At 58.6% G+C, this 19,780-nt stretch overlaps 1 protein-coding gene across 2 annotated transcripts in view; it reads left to right on the forward strand.

Annotated features, from left to right (window-relative positions):
• IFFO2 (intermediate filament family orphan 2) overlaps nucleotides 1–19,780 on the forward strand; it is a 42,854-nt gene that overhangs the window by 3,522 nt on the left and 19,552 nt on the right. The window lies entirely within an intron of this gene.

Consider the following 19,780-nt stretch of genomic DNA (forward strand, 5'->3'; position numbering starts at 1 on the left):
TCTCCCCAGCCTTGACAATATGTAATTCTGAGTTGGCGCTCCCAGCCCGCTCCTGATTTCCTGTCTGTAAGAGGAGTCAGAGTCTGAGTGTGAGACCAAGGTGTTTGCCGGGGCCGCTGGGGTGTCTAGCGTGGAGCCCCACACTGCGCGCAGGGGCAGGAGGCGGTGCCAGGAGAGGTTCCAGGCTCCTCTGATCCCGCTGGAGGGACTCACAGCTTGGGGGCCCCACTTGAGTTCAGGGCTCTCCAATGTGGAAATGTTTCGGGTTCCATCTCCATGACTCGTGGCCAGATCCAGGCGCTATTTTTTATGTAAGATATGTTAAACAGCTTTATGGAGGCATAATGTTCAAGTCATACAGTGCTCCCATATCAAGCATGAAATTCAATGGTTTTTAATAAATCCACGGAGTTGTGCAACCATCACCACAATCCAGTTTCAGAACGCTTGCATCACCCCGATTAGATCCTTCCTGCCCATTTGCAGTTAACCTCCAGCCCCAGCCCGGGCTACCTCCGACCTGCTTTCTGTTTCTCTAGATTTGCCTTCTCTGGACATTTCATGTGAATGGAATCATGCGAGGTGCCGTCCTTTGCGCCTGGTTTCTTTCACTCGGGTAATGTTTTTGAGGTCCGGCCATGTAGCATATATCAGTGATATGTTCCTTTATGTTGCTGAATAATGTTCCCCTGTGTGGATAGATCACATTGGGTTTATCCATTCACCTGGGTAGTCAAGAACATGTGAACATGTAAAAGGAGAAAGTCACCTGTTGACCACCTCACCTCAGTCAGCACAGGTGCCATCAGTGGAAACACCCACCTGAACCAGAGCCCTTGGCCTGGGGCCCCCCGGCCCCGGCTCTGCTCACGATGGCCTTGGCTCTGCCTTGGCCCAGTCAGCTCTGAGCTCCTCACTGGGTGGGTGGGTGGGTGGGTGGGTGGGGAATGTGGTTGCAGAAACTATAGTACCGACAGACCAGGTTGTCAAGCATCGATGTGGAAACCAAAACAAACATCTCTTCTCTGTCACCACCCAGTGCCACCAAGATATCCTGTTCTGAGTCTGCAAGCCGGGGGCTTTTCCCTGGGAGATCCCTCCGGGATCCCTCTTTAAAGGGTGGCGAGTTCTCAGGCCCAGACTCCGGGTCCGGCTCTGCCACCAGGCGCTGTGGGACGGGCTAGTTGCTGCTCTCTCTGAGCCTCAGGTCCTGCACCTTTACACTGGGGGTTCATGGAGGGGACCCCTCCCAGCTCTCTCTACACTTCGGGTCTGTGACTTGAAGGGGCCTGGGTGGGGGCTGCCCTCTCTGCCTGCCAGGATGATAGGTGGGGCCCGGAGGGGGTGGATCCCTGTGGTTTTGTTCCCTCCCTCCCCCTGTGGGTGCCCCTGACTCGAGTCAGCACGAACTGCTCAGTTTGTTTTTCCCGGGTACCTGGGTGGGTTGGAGCTTCGTTTGAGAGCCAGGGAGGACCATTTAGCCTGGTGGTTTTCAAGGAGGCCCTTTGGAGCCTGGGGTCCAGAGCAGGGGTGCCTTGAGGTGATTCTGGGACAGTGGGAGGCTGAGCATCTGGGGTTCAGCCATGGCAGCCACAGCAGCTCCATTTCCATGACTCTCAGATCAATATGCTGAGGATTCAATTGGAAAACAGGGTTTTGCTGTTAAGGAAATAAAAAAAAAAGAAAGGAAGGAAGGAATCACCGATTCAGCTGAGATGGGGAAACTGAGGCACAGAGGGGCTGACCCACCGCTCCGAGGTGATGCCATCATCCACCAGAGGTCGGGGCTTGGCAGAGTTTTCATCTCCTTTTTGCGTGTCTGCCTTTAAGCATTTTTTAAAAAGCCGCTTTCGGGGAGGGGAGGGACTTTTGTCACAGCTATTTCTGATCCTGAGCCGGAAGGGGCTGGGCTGTCGGCCTGAACGGAGGGCTCCCCAAAGGGGTGTGCGTGTGGCGGGGGGAGCCAGCTGGAGCGTCACCTGCCTTTCCCCTCCACACCCTGCGAGGCCCTTGAGCAGGGGGCGCTGGCCCCTGAATGTCCCAAAGCCCGAGACGGCCCCAAGGGCTTTGTGTGCTGTCCTTCCCAGGGACACGTTGGTCACTTCTGCAGCTGCCACGGATAGGGATTCTTTGTTTCTGGTTTTCCTGGGGGGCAGCCTGGGCCGGTGGGAAGAGTGTCTGAGCCTGGGGCCCCGTGTCCCCTGCACCAGCCCACCCCCTTCCCTGCGCAGTGCCTGCCCTCTTCATTTATAGGGGTTTCCCAGTATGTGCTGGACTCCCGGCACATCCATTTCAGGACATGTTGCCTCTCTGTCCTACTGAAGGCGCCGCGATGGTGTTGGGCGGGGGGGGGGGGGGGGGGGGGGGGGGGGGGGGGGGGGGAAGGGGGGCTCCTTCTTTGTCCAGCATCTAAGGAGGGTGTTCTTCCTCCTCTTAGCAGCTGATTTGTGCCTCCGGAAATCTACCCCCCCACCCCCCCCTTTCCCAACCTCCTTTAAAAGAAGTACACAGCCCCCTCCAACTAGCTCCTCAGTATTCCACAGTCCTCTGGCCGAGTTGGCATTCGCTCCGGGGACACATTTGGGAGGGATTTTCAGAGCCTGATGAGAGGGAAGGGAATGAGGTCCCAGAAAAGAAAAGGAAGCAGAAGCTGGGAGACAGCTGGAGCCGAAGATTCCTCCTCCCAGGAATGCGAGGCGGGGCCTTGCCACCGGATGCGATGTGAGGTCCCCCAGCACCCGCACTTGCTCTCTCTCTCTCTCTCTCTCTCTCTCTCTCTCTCTCTCCCTCCCTCCCTCCAGGCCTGTGGTCTGCATCTCCACACGTGTCTGTGTTTGAAGGACACAGAGGGTGGACGCAGAATCTGAACACGCCCTCTGCTGCAAGGCGACGGGTTGGCTGGCAGGGGAATTGATTGACACCACGCCACGTGTCAGTGATGCTGGAGGCTGTGGGCTTTGCATCTGGAGTCCCGGCTTTTGATCCCGTTGCCGAGATGTAGCCAGCCCGGCTGGTGTTCTGCTTATTCCCATGTCACGGCTGGCGGAAGGCCTGGGACAGGAAGGAGGCAGCCAGCCCTTTTGTCCGCTGTGTTGGGATTAGGATGGGTTGCTCTTCCCTGACTTTCTTCTATCGGAAATTTCTGCGCACCCACTGCCTCCCCCAGCACAGCACTCTGCGCCCTGAATGGTAATTGCCCAGGATGTGTCTGCAAGCTCTGAGGGGCCGGGCCGGCTCTGGGTCTGTCTTCACCTTGTGGTCGCAGAGCCCCGCCGGGGCCTGAGTGAGCATTTGTGCGGCGAGGGAGGCTTTGGGCCTGGCTGCTGGGTGCTGGTGGCCTCGTGGGGCGGGGGACGGAAGGCACAGATGCAGGGATGACCAGCGCGGACTCTACATTCAGGGACTTGCAGCTGGTGGAGGGAAGGGTTTGGACTTGGAGTCAGAAGACCCCACGCCTCTGTCCCAACACATCGCTTCAACAAGTTTGAATGAGCATCCGTTGCCTGGTGCCAGACGCGGGGTATTGAGCACAGGAGCTAAAAGCTGAGCTTGCTTGGGCGAGTCCCTTTGCCTCTCTGAGCCTCAGTTCCTTCTCTGGACAAGAGGATGCTGAGCTCTGTGTCCCAAGGCTGAGGGAGAAGTGAACGGGTCCGTATGGCTACAGCCCTTTGTGAATGGTGACGGTGAAGAGAGTTCCATGGCAAGGTTCACAGGTGGAAGGGCGGGTGCCCTAAGGGGCGAGTGGTGCCAACTCTGTGAGATGGGCAGAAGCCGGGAGGAGGGTGGTGCATGCCCATGCTGGCAGCATCCGAGGGCTCTGCAGCCTCTGGGGGTTGTGTGGTCTCTGTGCATTGCTGGCTGTGAGATACTTAGGTGGAAGGCTGGGGAAGATTTCTGATGGCGCTGCTTGCCTGCCAGGGCAGTGCCCTCCCACCCTTAGTGGGCTCTCGGTGCTTGGTTTCCTGGGCAGGATGTGGTTTCTCACTCTAGTTCCTGGTACAAGAGAGGGTACTTGTCACCCATTGGTAACCATGATAATTGACCCAGGTTCCCTTGAGGGGCTGTGGCCTGGCTGAGCCCCCTGGCTGGTGGCATGGGGCACCGAGAGCCCTGTGGAGTCCAGGCCGTGTCCTGTTGCCCCCCTGGGAACGGAGAAGGTGGGAAGGTAGGCATAGCCAGTCTCCTGGGGAGGCTCCTCTCCCTGTAGCTTTATTCTGTACATGCCGTTTAATCTCTTGCATCTCAGTTTGTCGCTCTGTGAAATGGGGATAAGGTTTCTTATGAATTCCACTTCCTGGGGTGGATGAAAAAAATTAATTGAAATAATCGAGTGTGAAAGCATTTAAAAAAAGGTTTAAAAACAAATCATCGTAACTTAATAGCCACCATCAACTGAGCACCTACTATGCGCTAAGCTCTGCGGTGGCTCCTTTAAATAAGTGAGATTTAGTGATCGCAGCAAACGCCAGAGGTGGCAATGGTGCCCATCTCACGGATGATATGTTTGGAGAGGTGAAGAAATCTGGCCCAGATCTTGCATCAAGTTTAGTCTGGGTCTGCAGACCCCACGTTCAGTGCTCTCTGGAGGAGTCCAGGCTGGTCTAGTCACATGCCAACTGAGGCAGGACTCCCCGGTGCCTGCCACAATATTGCCACGGCTGGCAGAACAGGAGGTGGCTGCTCCGCTGGGAGGACTTCCTGCTGTCACTTTACAGTAGCTCTTTCTTGAGAAGCCCAAGAGTCACAGGCAGTGGCGTGCAATGAGCCTCCGGGGCCACCATCCTGGGCCGTCCGGACCCCCTCCCTCTCTGGGTAAGGGAACTCCTGGTCTCAGCCAAAGAGGTTAGCACCCCTGGGCTGGCAGGCCTGGCAGGGGAAGGGATGGGGAGCAGGGAACACGTACATATTATTACCTGTCTGACACTTGCCATGTGATCTGATTTAAACCGGTGGCAATTCTGCGGGATAGAAACCAAGGCTCAGAGCAAAAGTAGCTTGCCCCGAGCCATGTAGCAGAGCCAGGCCTGGATGTGGGTCCTACTGTACATTCAGAGTCCGTGCTCCCTTGATCATGCCCAGCACCCAAGTGCTCCCAGGGCTACACGCTAACTGCTAGCAGGCGGGAGGGAGCCTCGGGCATTCTGGTGGCAGGAGAGACGCTGGCTTCCTCCTGGGCTCAGGACTCCCTAACTTTTGCTTTCGGTTGGTGCCATGAACTCTGCCAGGGTGGAGGGAACTTGTTACAGTCATTCCTTGACTCTTTTGGGGAAGATGAGACTGCGGGGTGTGGCTATCTGAGAAGCCGAGGCCCCGTTGTCTTGACAATGGCTGGCACCCACCATACCAGACACTGCCCCCTCCCTCAGCAGCTCAGAGTCTGGGGACACAGGCCATGGGACAAGAACCTGCTCAAATAGTGCCTGTGCAGACTAGGGACACAATAAATAATTATTAGCCCATTAACTTATTAAACAATTATTTATACGGCCTTAATTCTTTGCCCGGCTCCACTTAAAGCAGTTTACATTTAATTCACGTAACCTCATATTAACCTTATGAGTTGGGCTCTATCATTATTCCATTTCAGAGATGCTGAAACTGAGTCACAGAGACAAGAAGGGAATTGGGCCAAGACACAGCCTGCAGGCAGCAAGCCAAGATTTGAACCCAGGAAATCAGGTTCCAGATCCCACTCAGGAAGAGGCCTCAGTTTTCACATCTGTGAAACGGGAGTAATAAACCGGACCTCATGGGGCTGTTTGGAAGATGAAATGAAGTGATGCCTGAGGGAGCACTTTATAAACTGCTGGTTGCTGTGCCTGGGGGACTAAGTGATTGGAAGCCCGGGGCCCTCCCCACACTGCTGTTCCTTTTCCAACTTCCTGTGCACCCAATTTCCTGCCCCATTCTCCCCTTGCATTGACACTCACCCTTTCCCTGGGACAAGCTGTGATGGGGTGTCGGACAGAAACCTGCAGAACCAGACAGCTGGGAGCAGAGCACCGGAGCGGAGCTGGGAAGCTGGGAAGAGAGGAAGCTGAGGAGCACGTTTCCGCCGCTTATCAGCCCTGTGACCTTGAGACGGTCGGTTGCTTCTCTGAGCCACGTTTTCTGATCTGCCAAATGGGGACACACATACTGCACGGACGGCATGAGAGAGAGAGAACGGGGTGATGAGACTCAGACCTGGCAGCGGCCGTGGCGATTGCTAAGTGAGGCTGGGTGTTCTGGGGAGCGAAGCCAGGCGGGGGGATTGAATGGCATTAGCACCCTGGCCTGGGCAGAAGCCCCTCCAGGGGGCTGCGCTGGGTGGGGGCTGCGCTGGGTGGGGGCTGCCTCCACGCCGTCTCTCGGATGCTTGCTCAGCGCTCCCCGGGCTGCGTGCTCTGACTGGGGATGTGCAGGTTCACACGGCCGCCTGCCCCTCAGCTGCTCCATGGAGAGGCCCCCACAGCGGAGACACTGCCTTCCGCCGTCTTTACTGCCTCGGTTATTTAAGACGGCTCTTGGCTCGCCGCCGCCTGTGTGCCGCCCGGGGGGAGGGGCCGGCCAGCTGGGCTGAGTGGACCTTGTGAGTCCCCGGCAGACCGGCTCCTCTGGGGCAGGATGGGCATGTCTTCCCAGGGCCTCCTTCGGCCCTGGCCGGCTGTGGTCATGGCACACGGCCATCTGGGGGTGCGGTGGGAAGACCGGGACGGGAGCAGCCTTGGGGAGAGCTTGTGGCAAAGTCAGACACAGGACCCGACGGCTTTGGGCTCCGGGTGGGAGCCTGGTGGGACACGGCGGTGCCTGAAACCCAGGGATTCGGGGAGGCACTTAAACCCAACTGGGGTCAGTTAAGGAGGGCTTCCTGGAGGAGGCACCGCCTGCGTTGGGTTCTGAGGGCCCAGTAAGAGTTCGGGGAAAAGGGGAGGGTGCTCCAGGGGGCGAGGACGGCGTGTGCAGAGGCCTGGAGGTGAGATGCCGGCCGGCGCCTTGTTCAGAGCCCCTTCCTCCTGCCCAGGCCTGAGCCAGGACGTGGCCTGCCTGCTCCTCCTCCCTCCCCTTGGTGTTCTCCCGCCCTCCTCGTGGCCTTCTCGGCCCTCTTTGTTCTGTTTGCTATCTCACATCCTCCCTCTCTCTCTTTCTCTCTTGTTTTGGGCTCTGCTCCCCATGGCCGGCTCTCACCCCTGCCCTGTCCTTCATCGGAGGCAGGGGAGGGCTGGGAGGGGGCCCTGTCCCCGCCCCCCCTGCCTGATGCCAGGCCTCGGCCAGGGCCTCTTTGTAGGCCGCTAAGGCTTTGTGAGCCCGTGTGCGTGCGTGCATATGAGCATGTCTGGGGCCTCCGCCTGCACCCCGTGGTCCCGAGGCCAGGCCCTGCCTCTGGCCACCCCAGATCCTTTGTACTGCCCCTGGTACGTCATGGGGGAGGGCAGGGGCTGCCTGTGAGAGCATAGCTGCCGGGTCTGGGAGGTCAGTGCTGCTCAGGGGACCTCAGCCCCCCAGCCCCCGCCAAGGTCTGGGCCCAGGATTTGACACAGGTTGGGGAGTGGGGCGGGAGGCTAGGCTGCTCATCTTAGCTCCCCCTGGCCTGACCACCCTGCCTGTCTCTTCTCCCTCACACCTCTGATTTCCTCTTACACCACCCCCGCACACCCCTCACTCCCCACAGAGGGTCCGAGGCGCTCTCAGAGTCCCCTAACCCATCCACTGCTTCCAGGCAAAGTCATGACCTGTCATCCCAGATGGCTTAATGCGCCCTTTGTGTTTTTAGAAAGACCCGAGTGTTTATGCTTTAATATTTTATATTTCCCTCCCCACCTGCCCTCACATGCCCATGCCCGGTTTATGGATGAGGCCCAGCGAAGGAGAGCAGCTACCCTGAGGCCACACAGCCAAGTAGGGGCCGGAGCCCAGGCCCCCTGTGCTAAAGGATCCTTCCGGGGCTGCCAGTCCTTTAAAGAGAGTTTGTAAAACGCCCAGAGGCCAGGTCGCCTGGAGTGGAGGCTTGCCTGTTGGCGGGAGGGAGGGGTCCTCCGCGTGTAGCTGGCCCTCTCCTCTCCTCTCCAGAAGAGAAGTGAAGTCGCCATGGGTTTGTCTCCTTCTAACGAAAGGCACTTCCTGGCTTTGGCCCAGCTTTGGGGTCTTGGGGTGGTGACTGACTGATCTACTATCCCCATTGCCAGCCACGTGCTTGGCCGCGTCATTGCTCTGTGCCTCGGTTTCCTCCTCTGTAAAATGGGATGGCGAGCCCCATGGGCTGTTGAGAAGCCTGGGCCAGTGAGGGCTGTCCCCACCCCCTCTCCCGGGAGACCCCTGGGGTTGGACGGTCTGAGGACTCTGTCTGAGTGTGGAGTTGGGTGACCTGTGGAGCCTGACCCCCTAACTCCCACAAACACTGTTTCCCTGGGTCCCCCGTCAGGGGCTGGGGCCTGACTTGTGGCTCTCTCGACAGTTCCGTGTGGAAAAGCCTAATGCATACAGCTTGCTTTTACACTTGCCTTCAAAGAACATGCTAGGACTTGTCCACGCTGGGGAAACTGAGGCCCGAGCTCAGCCAGCTGCTGGCAGAGCCGGGATTACCCTGAGGCCAGGCTCACAGAGCCCCAGTCCCCAGGTTGTTCCTCTCTGTGCCTCGAGGCCCGATGCATCCACAGAGAATTAAAGGGACATTGCTTCGTCCGCTCTTCCTCGGTGCACGCCGTTGGCCGAGACCTGGGCCTTCCCGCGGGTGTGAGCTTCCCTCTGGAGTGAGCATGTCTGGGCTCTTAGCACCATCCTACGCCTCAGTCCTCTCATCTGCAAAACGGGGGTGACCGCCTCAGCTCCCGAGGCAGACATGAGGATTCGGTGAAACAGTGGGCGCTTGTCCTCCTGCCCAGGCGGGGCCCCCCCAGCCCCCAGGCCCGGGCAGTGGGAACTGCCTGCTCCCTCCCCCTTCCGGCTGCAGGCTGGCCTTTTGTGTTTGGGCCACTTCCTTTCTCCAGCAGAGCCGGCTGCCTGGCCAGCGTGGAGGAGGTCACATCCCCTCTCCTCCCCAGCAGACTGTCGGCGCAGGGTCACTGGGAGGACAAGGCCTCGCCTGGAGCCTGTGGCGGAGAGTGGACTCTCCTTAAAGTCCCTGTCCCAGCTTCCCTGGGGCATCTGTCCCTGTCCCTGCCTCCTGGCCTCCTTGTGCTGATGCGGAAGCCGCCGAGGAAGTCTCGTCCCATGGGTCTGAGGTCTCACCATGGGGCAGGGGCAGAGCTGGGATTAGAACCTGGGACTGGCAGACCCCTGTAGAGAGAGTACCTCCCGTCCCTCGGACGGGCTCAGTCTCCCAGGCTGAGAAATGGGCCGTGTGCTCCTGGCCCTGGCCTTTGAGCTGAGAGACGGGAGTTGCAAGTTCAAGTCCTGCTTGCCCCTCGGAATTCTGGGACTCCGGGAAGATGGCGTCCATGCCTGTCCAGCCCACAGACCGCCTCTGGGAGGCCTTCTGGGTGAATGCTTGCTCCCAGATCTTGGCAGAGAGGTGACGCGGAAGGCTGCCTTGGCATTGTTTTTCCAGGGTTGACGTCAGGGCGGCTGGTTTAGGGTTTCACCTGAGACAAAGGCTGCTTTGTGGCTTCTGCTCACCCCCAGGTGGGAACAAGGTGGATGGGATTGTGGGGCCCAGGCACAGCAGCCCCGGAGGCCTGGCCCTCCCTCTGCTCCTCCAAGAGGAAAGCCGGGATCTCATCACCCACGGTCCTCATCTCACCTTTCCCAAGCGTTGCTCAGGTGCCCGGCGCAGGCCAGCCCTCGTGGCTGCGTTCTCTGGACATCAGGCCCTCCCTGAGGTTGGCTGTGGTCATGCCGCTGTCCCGAGGAGGACACAGCCCCGGCAGCTGAAGTGACCTAATGGCTTAAGAGAGTCCCACTGGGTTCCACCGCTGTTGAGTCTCCTGACCACCCCTGTGTGGGGGGTGTACTTCAGGGAGCCCAGTGCTCAGGGGAAAGGCGTCGGGGACCCATAGCTTCAGTTTCTGTTCTCAGGGCTCAGAGCTGGGTTACTCTGCTTGGAGTGTGTTGTGTATGCAACCATGCGTCTGTCGGCATATGCATGTGTGTGTACACGTTACGTGAAGGAGGCTGGACACTGAAGGGCAGCCGTGAGGCCTCTGGGCAGGTAAGGAATCATCCCAGGGAGTGCCGGGGACCTCCAGCTCTTCTCCTTCAGGAGTTACCCCAGTTTATCATCCATCCATCCATCCATCCTTCCATCCATCCATCCATCCATCCATCCCTTCATCCATCCTTTCATCCATCCATCCATCCATCCATCCTTTCATCCGTCCATCCATCCATTCTTTCATCCGTCCATCCATCCATCCATCCCTCCTTTCATCCATCCAACCATCCTTTCATCCGTCCATCCATCCATCCATCCATCCTTTTATTCATCCATCCATTATTTTTGGGACCCCTATGCTCAGGCCCTATGCTTGGGCTCTGGAGAGGCAGACTCTTATCAGTGGGGAGCTTGCCAAATGACTCTTCAATCAGAGCTGGGAGAATCCTTAGAGATGGTTTCGTTTCTCCCCCAACACACAGTCTTTTCAGAGAGGGGCAGTGACTTGGCCAAGGTTGCACAGCGCGTTGGTGGCAGAGCCAGGACTCACAGCTGGGACACACCCCATGTTCTTGCCCCTCTGCACCAACAGCTCCTCTCCTGGCTGCCGGCCCTCTCGCCCGGCCCTCCCTCCATGGCTGTGTTGACGTGTTCTTGGCTTTTCTGGATCCTCTGCAGCCTCTGACCTGAGAGGCCTCCAGAGATGCCGGCGGGACCAGAATGCCAGTCCCAGCCTGGAGCCAAGCTTGGCCGTGCTCTGCCCTCGGATGACATACTCATCTGCTGGGAATGTCAGGTTGGCTGGACACATGAGCGCAGAGACCCTGGGGCCCACTTCCCTGATCCTTGTGGACACCGGCTTGCTGTCCCCAGGGCGTCTCCAGAGGTCACGTGTTCCTTCCTCACCTTGAGGCGAGGACCACTGCAGAGCAACTTACACACCTTAGCGTCCTTGTCGCCTCTTCCTTTGGGAATGCTTCCTGGTCTCTAGCCCTGACCCCACAGGCAGCCTGCCCCCCTGTTTACCTCCCTTAGAGGAGCGTGGGCGGATTTCCACTGCCTGGTGATGACCCTTCCCAAGTCCTCAAGGCAGCCCCCTCCCCCCGCATCCCGAGGTTTCCTCTCTTCCTGCCGGAATCCCTCCTGATTCATGCTCACTGGTTGGGGCATGCTCTGTGCAGAAAGGCTCTGGTCGGTCCCTGTAGGATCCCACAGGTTCCTAGCAGGGAGGCACATTCCATCTCGTGGACTCACGGAACCCTCTGAGCCAGAGCGGCGCCACCTTTCCCGATAGAGAAACTGAGGCCCAGAGAGGCTGGGCCACATGCCAGCCTGGGCAGTGCGGTTTCTAGGGTTTGGCCTGGGAGTGGGTTTCCCAGTCCCATAAAGGTGACTGCTGGCCTTCTGTCCTGGCGGGTCCTGCCCCACGGGGGTGTCTTAGAGGCAAAGCAGCTGGTTCCATCTGGCCCCACAGTGTTCCCCGCCCAGAGTCAGTGCCCTCCCCTGCTCGCTCGCCTCTGGGCTGGCAGATTCCTGGCGGTCCAGGCCTGCCCTCACAGCTGGCAGCGGCCTCCTCCACTCCCACCTGTCCCCTGGCTCCCTCTCATCCCCTAGCCTCCCTGCCTCCCTTTTGGCCCCGGGGAGGCCCTTCGCTCGCAAGGTGAAGTGTATGGCAGTGGCTCAGTTGCCAAGCAGACACTACCTCCTGCGGCTGGGGCAGGAAGGGGTTAAGCAGCTCTGCCTGCCGGGGCCGGACCTGCAGCTGGTGTCCTGGCCCTTCAGGCCAACAAGGCCATCTGGCTTGACAGATGCCACACGGTGTTCCATCTGTCCCAAGGCAAAGTCACCAGGAGGAGGCCTTTGTGGGCCTGTGGGGTGGGTGTGGACCGGCTGTCTGTCCCATTGGGGAAGGGCCCATCCTGGGCAGCTGCCCTGAGTCCCCAGGGTCTGGGAGAGCTTCCCTGTGCAGAGGGGTCCAGGAGATGCAGGCACTGGCCCAGGGTCGGTGCAGGTGGAATGGGGTCGGACTGGACTCTGCTCGCTGCTCTTCCCCCGGCTCCAGCTCACAAGCCCATTCATCCAGTAAATTGGCACCAGTTGAGGGCCTACTATGTGCTGGTCCCTTTGCAGGACTGGGTGACCCTCTTCCCACCCTGGGCTGGCACTTGGCAGGGTCCGGGCAGCTTGGGGACTTGCTCAGGAAGGGGGCCTCTGGTGTCTGAAGGATCCCCCGGCCATCTGAGGGCCTGTGTCGGGCCGGACCAGACTGGATGGGCACTTCATTCAGGGGCCACAGTCAGGGCCAAGAGGGGATGGCGTGCTTGCATCCTGCATCCGCCATCCCACAGGGAAGCAGAGGCAGGCGCATCGGGTGGCTCTGAGCTTGGGCCCCGGAGCCGGACTGTCAAGCTCTGAGACCTTGCATACCTTGCTTCACTTCCCTGGGCCTGTTTCCCCGTCTGTAAAATGGGCAAAATAATAGTGCCCACCTCCTAAGGTTGCTGTGAGGATTGGATGAACTAACAGTGCCTGTCAGTGCCAGCACTTCATGACGTTAACTATTGTGATGATGTCACCTGGGCAAGTCGCCTGACCTCTGTGAGCCTCAGTTTCCCCATCAGCAGACTGGGGGTGAGGAAAAGAGGGGCTCCAATACAGTACCCTGCCAGGGGCTGTACGGTCACAGAAAGTCCTCTGGGCGACTGGAGGGAACTGACTTGTCTCCATCAGAGAGGCAAGGTCAGGTGATAGGAATACTGTGTGTGTGTGTGTGTGTGTGTGTGTGTGTGTGTGTGTGTGTCGGGCCGGACCAGACTGGATGGGCACTTACTGGATGGGCGGTTACTCAGGAGTGGCCTCCTTTCCGGTGGCGTGGCAGGAAGTACGCGGGCCTGGGCTCCTGACCCCGCTCGGCCGCTGCCCTACGGTGTGACCTTGGGCAGGTCACTTTCCTCCCTGAGCTTCAGGCGTCTCCCTTACAAATGGCCTGGACTTCTGGGCGTCCCTCCCTGACATCCCGGGACCCCGGGTCCGTGTGCTGTGATGTTTCCTCCCACACAGGGAGCCTCCCTGTGCCTGCCTGTCCTCATTTCACTCCGGCGGGTCCTTCTCCCCACGTCACAGATGAGGAGACCGAGGCCTGCAGAGCTGACTTGCCCAAGGCTGCAGGGTCTTGGCTTAAACGCAGGATGGGGTGTGCCAACTCCTGGCTGCAGATGATTCGAGAAACTTGGCATCGGAGGCATCAGCCCCAAGGCTGCTGGGTGAGCAGTGAGAGCGAGGATCTGACTTTGATAAGGAGATTGCATCCAGCGTCAGACCCACAGTGCCCTGCCTTTACCTGCGGGGCACAGGCACTTGGAATAAACAAGGGAGAGACCCAAACTGCAAATTAGTTTCCAAAATAGCCCTGGGAGTTGCTGTTTTACTCAAAGCTGTAAACATATCCTGGGGTGGGGCCCCCAGCCTCCTGGACACAGATACAGAGCCTCCCGGCTCCTGGCCTGGGTGCTCAGACCCCCTGCCAGCTTCTGGAGTTGAGCAAGAGCAGCAGCGAGGGGGGGGGGGGGCAGAGAGCCTGCGGCCACTGGGAACGCAGTTGGGTGGAGGGTGTCTGGGGGCTTGTCCAGGCCAGGCAGAAAGGGGAAGTGCCAGGATGGAGAGCTGGGAGCACCGTCCTTCCTGTCACCTGCCCCCTGCGAGGTAGGCCCGGGCAGGGCGGCGAGACAGGAGGATCATGGGAGGAAAGTCACAGAGTTGGCAGGGACTGTGGAGGTTGTCTGGGGAAACTGAGGCTCCTGGGGAGGAGCAGGGAGGTCATGTCCAAGGTCATATACTGTGTAGTGGAATCCATGTTTTACTGACTCCAGATTGGATCTCCTCAGAAGGCCCTGGAGGTGACTCTCAATGGGCCTTCTGTCCAGCGAACATTTGTTTGGTGCCTGTGTGCAGGCTTTGTGCTGGGCTCTGGGGTTGCAGCTGGGGAGCTAGATAGACATGGAGTTGCAGGAGCTGAGTTAAGTAGGGGAGAGCCAACAGGGGAACAGATAACCTCGGTAGCCAGTGACTGGAGCCTTTAGAGTCAGAAGAGGAGCATTTGACTTTGAGCAAAGAGTCGAGGAAGGCTTCCTGGAGGAGGGGGTAGATAAGCTGTGTTTGAAGTCGGCATGAGGAGGAAGAGAGGTGACAAAGGAGGCCAACAGAACAGAGCCTTCCAGGCAGATACACAGCACATGCCAAGGCCCCGGAAGTGTGAGGCAGCCTGGCATGCCCAGGGCTGGAGCTGCTCTGGGGGATGGTGTTTTGTGTGGCCCCGTCCTGGTATATGGCACGTGCTCCAGGGCTCATCACACACCAGGTGGGAACCTCTGCCCCTTCCGAGAAGAGGTTTGTCCGCTCCCAGCCCTTCTCCTTGGGGATGTCAGAGTGCCACCCCAGCTAGGGCATGGAAGGGAAGTACTTATGATGAGTCTTCCTGTACCTGAGCCCTTTGATGAATAGGGAAACTGAGGCACAGATCAGTGTTGTGGCAGGAGCTGAGGTGAGGACCAGGGACCCTGCTTTTTCTTGGCAGCTGTAGAGCCCCGAGACTGCAGCCCCATCACACACACACGCTTTAAAAAAAAAAAAAAAAAAAAAAAAATATATATATATATATATATATATATATATATATATATATTTTATTGATTTTTTACAGAGAGGGAGAGGAATAGAGAGCTAGAAACATTGATGAGAGTCATCAATCAGCTGCCTCCTGCACGCCCCCTACTGGGGATGTACCCACAACCAATGTACATGCCCTTGACCAGAATCGAACCCGGAACCCTTTAGTCCGCAGGCTGACGCTCTATCCACTGAGCCAAAACGGATTCGGCGCGCACACACACACACACACACACACACATACACACGCTTTAGAGGGCACGGAAGCCCTTTCTAAGTTTGCTCCCTTGACCCAAGCCACACCCCGTAGACACCCGGACAGATATGCAAATACGAGTGCACTGAGATGCACTTCACGGCTCAGATGGCTGGGATTTGGGGGGTGACAGTGCAGGACCCCTTAGATCAGTGATGCCCCAGCCACCTGCCGGGTCACCTGCGCAGAAGGAGGCTTGCCGAACGCTGTTCAGTGGAAAAGGATCCCAAAGACCAAATGTGGACTGACCCCATTTTCATTTTGTAAAGATCGCACAAGGAAAACAGTCTGATAGAGAGGATGTGCAGCCAATGCAACATCGATCGTATCAGGAGGGGGGATCAGATGGGTTTCGATTTTTTTGTTTTTCTGTTTGGCTTACCTGATTTAAAAAAAAAAATGATTTCTTGTGTAACCATTGTGAAATTCTCATGCTATTTAAAACGGGGGGAAACGAGCAGGTCTTTTTGCCTTTCTAAAATGTAAATGGTTTTGGTTTTTCTTATTAGGCAACACATTACATCACTGAAAAGTTTTAAAAAGATATGGAGGGAGTGGGGATTGTGGAGGATGCTCAGGCTTGGCAGTCAGATGGACCTGGGCTTGACCCAGAGCAATCGTTTCACTGGCGCCTCAGTTTTCTCATCTGTAAGGTGGGAACAATAACACCTGGCTCACAGAGCTGTGGTGGGGGTAAAGTGACGTCATGAACATAATGCAGGTAATGCAAGTCTTCCTCTGCTCCCGGGAGACCAGAGTCTGGTGAGAGAGGCAGAGAAGTAAAAACGCACAGCACCCTGGATGCCATGAGGAAGGCATGTGCCAGGACTGGAGACGCCGGGATGGGCGTACTGATTCGTTCTGGGGAAATCATGGAGAGCGCCCTGGAGGAGGTGGTGAAGATGTAGCAAGCCTGGAAGAAGTTGGAAATAGTGCCCCGAAACCTCACGATGGCCTGCAATTCGGGCCGCAGATTCCTCCTTGCCATGAGATGCCCGCTGAGTCACTTTCCTTCATGGAGTGGCCTGGTTTGTTGGGGGGGGGGGGGCAGTGCCCGCTTGGGGTGTGGTTCCTAGACAGAGGCCTGGAAGGAGGGTGCTGTCCAGCCTACAGCTCTGGGTCGCAGGCATCCTCAGAGCAGCTGGGTCTCCAAAGGAATGTCCAATAAATGGCACCAACGTCGAAATGACGCTGGGAACCAGGGCAAATATGGCCACTGAGTAATTGGACCATTGACTCATAAACAGCCGGAACCTCAGGTTGGCATTGGGGCAGGTGACCAGGGGTTCTTCTGGGCCTGGGAGAGGGCCCTTAACTGCCTTGTGCCTCGCAGACTGGCTCCACGAGACCAGCCGGGCTCCGGCTGGCGGGACCTCTCCTGCCTTGGTCTCACCTGCTGCTATGGTGGCTCTGGGTACAGACCTCAGAGGGCTGGACATGTGCCCCTTCATTCTTGGGGCACATTGGGGGGCATAGAGGGCAGACACTGGTAGGGGGATTGGTGCCAGCTCTGGTTTCTTTCCCTCTGCCATTCCCACCCTTATGTACCCCTGATCATCCATCCAGGTGAGTGTGGGATCTACCTCATTATTATTATTATCATCATCAACATGATTATTATGGCAGCACAGTGGCCTGGGGTCAGCTGGTCCTTGGCCCTGTCACCTGCAGTGTGGCTCGGGACCACTGTCCGGGTCTCTCCCGACTTCTCCGGCCATCTGTCATTGGGAGGTCATGCGGAAGAGGATGACCCGCATGCTCGTGGTATGTCAGGCTCTGTTCCGGGCACCTGCCATACACGAGTCCACTGGACACTGGCAAAAACCCTGTGAGGTGGGTGGTCTCCCCGAGGCTCAGAGAGGGTCAGTAGCTTGCTGCAGGTCACAGAGCTGCCAGATGGATAGCTGGGTTTGATCCCTAGCCCCTCGGGCTCCAGAGCCCTTTGCCCTTCTCCCCGCTGCACACAGAGACTGATGCCAGCTGCCTTCGAGATGTTGTGGTTTGTTAGAGAGCTTTGTGGTCAGCCTGGCGGGCCTCTCCAGGGGCCACGGACGTTGTTTCCTGGCCTGGCTGGGTGGGCCCTTAGAATGGATCTAGTTTGACACCATGGCATTGAGAACGGGAAAGTCATACCAGAGGAGGAGAAAGGGACGTGCTCAAGGTCACAGAGCAAGTCAGGGCAGAGACAGGACCAGATACTGGGCTTCCTGCAGCACAGGGTTCTCGCCGCCCGAGGGTGTGTGGGCCTGGGGGATGGGGTCCCGTCTTTCCTCCCACCTCTCTCCGGGCCTGGTGGCTCCTTACAGAGGGGAGGCCCGCCAGCAGGGTGCAGAGGGCCCCTTTGGTCACTGAGGAACAAGCAGCTCTCCCCACAGACCCCCGGAGGGCTTGCTTTCACCCCTTTGCTGGGAAAAGGCTTTAAAGTGGAATTTCAGAGCCACGCCTCGGTGGGGCAGGATGGAGCGGTGTCCCCGCCGAGGTGTCCCCACCGAGGTGCTCGGAGCCTTACCTGCTCACCCGTCCCTCCCTCCCTCCCCTGAGCAAGTGCAGTCTGGGTAATTCCAGTGGTAAAAGTGACTGTCTACCAGGAGCACCTGTGTACCTTCCTGTGCGCTCTCTAAACCTGTCTGAATCCCACAAGTCGGATTGCTAGCCCATTTTACAGAGGAGGAAACGGAGGTTCCTGCCTCATGGTAAGTGGGGGCCCCCAGGATCGCAGCTTCCTCAGTTTGCCTGTCCTCAATGGGGCGGTCGAGAGTCCTATAACCGCTGATTCTATGAGGCCCGGGTGCACATAGCAAGCCCCCAGGGACAATTATGGAATGGATGAATGAATGAATGAATGAATGGGCAGATGAACGAACCAATGTGTGCTGCACCCGAGCCCCTGCTGTTGGTTGTTGGCACAGAGAGCCAGAGCCAGAGTCCTGGGCCCTGACCAGGAAAACTCTGGATGGAGTTGGCATCCCTGAGGCTGTCGCCTCCTCTGGGCTCCAAGAAGGGCCACCTGCAGGGTCTGCAAACGGTGCTGCAATGTCATATTCAGAGGGACCCTTCGAGATCCTATGACCGAGGGATTGGGAGACTGAGGCCCAGGCGGGGAAAGGACTTGCTGAGATCATGCCGTGAATTAGTGACAGAGCCGGGACTCGAACCGGGACCTCCTGTGTCCCAGCCCAGAGCCCTCTCCTCCACAGGTGCTTCCTGCTCACCTCCGGATAGCCTGGCACAGGCCTCGCCCACTGGGGGCCCGGAGGAGACTGCTGAGAGCAGGTCCATGTACATGTCTGCGTGGCGGTAGCATGCGGGGCGGGGCGGAGGGTGGCTGCTCAAACCCGGCCCGTCACCGGCTCACAGCCTGCCCTCCCGGGCCATTACCACCGCCTGTAATGGAGCCGGCCGCCCCGGCTAAGTGTTCGCATTAAATGAATCCCTCCTCCGCCGAGACAATCAGTTGGCATTTAATTTGTCTTTCCTTCGGAGCAGCGGAGTACAGCGGGGCGGCCAGGCCTCTGGTGGGCACGTCTGCCAGGCATCCCTTCCCTGCGCTCTGGGGCTGGTGTGGATGAGAGCAACGGGGAGGAGGAAGAGGAGGAGGGTGTGTGGGTGCTGGCAGGCACCTGGGAGAGGGGGGTCAGGGACGCGGGGGGGCCTCCCCACTTGCAGGCTGGGGGGGCCAGCACCTCTTTTACTGGAGAGAAAAGAGCCAGTACAAGCAGGTGGGAGAGGACGAGGCCAGGAGATGGAGGCTCCCCGTGTCTCAGTGCTCAGCCGTCAGCGGGGCGGGTTCTCACGGATCCCCCGCCCCACCCACTCCCACTGCCTTTGTGCCCCTTTTGCTCCTCGCTGTGACTTTTCTGCCCCAGATGTGAATTGCTTGTGATAACAGACAAGGGCTGGTGGTGGTGTGGAATGAGGAAGTTGACTCAGTTGGGAGTATTACGCTCTCTAGGTGGGCTCAGCAGAAGCTACAGGAGTCGGGGCTGGATCTTCGGAGCATTGAGCTCCCATCTCGCCATAGTGCCCACTCCGATCTGTTAAGCCATTGGCTTCTGGGAAACTGCACCGAAGACAGGGCCCCTAGTCTGCCTCTGTGCCCGCAGCTGCCTCCTCCGGTCAGGGCACGGGGGCTCCGCCTCAGCGTGGCATCGCGGGGTGCGGAAGGCCCAGAAAATTGGGGATCAGCCCAGAGCCCAGGGGTGCCGGCAGCAGAATGGCTCCAGCACGCCCCCAGCCGCCCCCTGCAGCCCACACCTGGCCGAGCTGCCATGGGGTGGGCTCCCCGGCGCCCAGGTAGAAATTGCTCTCCGCCCACCTGCCCGCCCCCCGGGGGCCAGGCCCACGCTTGGCCCAGAATGAAATTTTCCACTGAAGCCTCACCTGAGCTTGCTTCCCGGCACCCGAGTGACTGGCCTGGGTGTGCCGCCCCCGCCTTTCCTGGAAGGTGTGGACCATTCCTGGGGTGCCCTCCCCGAGAAGTGAGCCGCTGAGCGCTTTGTCTGTCACGTGCCAGGGCTGGGCTGGTGTTTGCACCCGCACGGCCCACCTCATGGGCTTCTCACATCACCCTCAGGAGTGGTGGTGTGCTCCCCTCTCCCAGATGGGGAGACTGAGGCTCAGAGCCGGGGCGGGGGGGAGGTCTTACTGGCCTGAGCTCACACAGCCGGGAGTGGTTAGGAGGGGCAGGAGATGAACCCAGGGCCTTGCTGGCCAGGAGTCCCCAGGACTTTCTCCCCAGAAGCCCCGAGGCCTCCTTTTGCTGGGGCTGCCCCCACTTTCCTTCGCGCTGG

Source organism: Pipistrellus kuhlii, unplaced genomic scaffold (genome assembly GCF_014108245.1).
Source record: "Pipistrellus kuhlii isolate mPipKuh1 unplaced genomic scaffold, mPipKuh1.p scaffold_m20_p_2, whole genome shotgun sequence".
Classification (NCBI taxonomy): domain Eukaryota; kingdom Metazoa; phylum Chordata; class Mammalia; order Chiroptera; family Vespertilionidae; genus Pipistrellus; species Pipistrellus kuhlii.